This window comes from Pavona decussata, unplaced genomic scaffold (genome assembly GCF_977016875.1).
Source record: "Pavona decussata unplaced genomic scaffold, jaPavDecu1.1 SCAFFOLD_472, whole genome shotgun sequence".
In the NCBI taxonomy this organism is placed as follows: Eukaryota; Metazoa; Cnidaria; class Anthozoa; order Scleractinia; family Agariciidae; genus Pavona; species Pavona decussata.
The window spans coordinates 1-2,500 of record NW_028145809.1 but is presented as its reverse complement, the minus strand read 5'-3'; the positions used below and the strand labels follow the sequence as shown (position 1 = coordinate 2,500).

Here is a 2,500-nt window from a genome sequence, read left to right as displayed (position 1 = left end):
TTTGTCACTATACGCACTGTAAGTACCTCACTAATTCTCACCTCAGATTTTACGGGAACATGTTCAAATTTTAACACGCCTCTCAGCACGACCAATTACATTAAAATTCATCGCAAAAGTCAGAATTCTCCAATTTTTGAAAAATTCACTATATTCACTGTAAGTACCTCGCTAGACAGTGGAGACCTCAGATTTTACGGGAACATGATCAACTTTCGACACACCTCTCAGCACGAGCAGTTACATAGAAATCCATCAGGAAAGTCGTGCTGTGAAGAGGTCTTTCGACTAAGAAAAATGGTGGTGTGAGGAGGAGTCACCTAAATCAGAGAAAAATACTCTTATAGGAGACTGCTACGAAAGACATTTCTGAGTCCACTGGCCCTAGTCCCCTAATAAGTGTATTTCTGTTTGTTTTAAGAAGGTCCTCCTGACATCACCAATCTTCTGTCTTCAATCCTAACCCCAACGTTAACCCTAACGCTAACCCTAACCCTACCTCCCTCAGGGGCAGTTCTATGGTTATGATCCCACGGTAGGCAGAAAAACTATCCCAATCTAGGTTTTCTTGTATGCTGACTCCATTTTAAATGCTTTTACTTGAGTCTGACAAAGGCAAAGCCAAATACTCACCCCTATATGGACGGGGAAGCAAAGTGCGGATTTTGGTAGGTCGGCATTTTCAATCAGGAATGTTGCCATTCGAAAGAGCGTCCAAAAAAACTTGGTTGGGACACATTTATTTTAGAAATTAGCGACCTAACCAGAAGTGCACTTTTTGGTGGGCCTACCCTACCCCCCTCAGGAGCAGTTCTATGGTTATAATACCACGGAAGGCACAAAACCTATCCCAAACTAGGTTTTCTTGTATGCTGATTCCATTTTCAATGTGTTTCCTTGACTCTGACGAAAGCAAAGCCAAATACTCACCCCTATATGGACGGGGAAGCAAAGTGCGGATTTTGGTAGGTCGGCATTTTCAATCAGGAATGTTGCCATTCGAAAGAGCGTCCAAAAAAACTTGGTTGGGACACATTTATTTTAGAAATTAGCGACCTAACCAGAAGTGCACTTTTTGGTGGGCCTACCCTACCCCCCTCAGGAGCAGTTCTATGGTTATAATACCACGGAAGGCACAAAACCTATCCCAAACTAGGTTTTCTTGTATGCTGATTCCATTTTCAATGTGTTTCCTTGACTCTGACGGAAGCAAAGTCAAATACTCACCTCTATATGGACGGGGAAGCAAAGTGCGGATTTTGGTAGGTCGCCATTTTCAATCGGGAATGTTGCCATTCGAAAGAGCGTCTAAAAGAACTTGGCTGGAACACATTTTTGCTATAAATTGTTGACCTAAGTATATAAGCAAGTATATAAGCAAATACTCGTTACATAGCATAAATAGCCTCTAAACACCCGAAAAACCTCTCCAAATATCATTTAAACCTTTTTCCTAACCCTAACACTTACCCTAACCCTAACCCTAACCCCATTTCAAACCCTAATTCTAAGTCAGAGGTCCTCCTCACACCACCAATTTTTTTGGTAGGTCAAAAGACCTCCCCACACCACAGAATTTTCGAAGTCGAGGTCCTTCTCATACCAAACAATTTTTCTAAGAGTTTTTCTAAAAATTTTGAGGACTTTTCACTTAGAAAAGAATTGGGTTTTGTGGTGGACCTTTCAGTTACAAAATATTAAATTGTGTGAGGAGGACTTTTGACTTTGAAAATATTTTGTGGTGTGAGGAGGACCTTTGACTTAAAAAATATTTCATGGTGTGAGGAGGACTTTTGACCTTGTCAAAAAAAAGATGTGATACAAATCTTAGAACAAAGGCTTAATCTCAGAAGATCGTAGCAACAAGGCTACTCTACAACTTACAATACCCCGTTCTTTATTTAAGTCGTCTGCAAAGGATTTATCTCCAGAAACGTTAGAATTTGCTAGCGGCAGTGCCTTGGGAGCTTTTGTCCCCCTTGGCACTTTGGGACGCATGAGGGCCGAAACCCTCTATTCTGGTTCGCCTAAAGTTCTCTGGAGGTAATCATCGTTGCTTTCTAGCACGGATTCTGACTTAGAGGCGTTCAGTCATAATCCAACAGATGGTAGCTTCGCACCATTGTCTTTTCAGGCAAGTGCAAATGCCAATTGTCTGAATCTGCGGTTCCTCTCGTACTGAGCAGAATTACTATTGCAACAACACTTCATCAGTAGGGTAAAACTAACCTGTCTCACGACGGTCTAAACCCAGCTCACGTTCCCTATTGGTGGGTGAACAATCCATCACTTGGCGAATTCTGCTTCGCAATGATAGGAAGAGCCGACATCGAAGGATCAAAAAGCAACGTCGCTATGAACGCTTGGCTGCCACAAGCCAGTTATCCCTGTGGTAACTTTTCTGACACCTCTAGCTTAAAACTCCTAAAGACTAAAGGATCGATAGGCCATGCTTTCACAGTTTGTATTCGTACTGAAAATCAAAATCAAGTGAGCTTTT

General features: G+C 41.9%; 1 pseudogene; it reads right to left on the bottom strand.

The window, feature by feature from the left end:
- Positions 1-1,820: 1,820 nt before the first annotated feature.
- On the bottom strand, positions 1,821-2,500 carry LOC146450242 (large subunit ribosomal RNA; annotated as a pseudogene; the record flags this gene model as incomplete).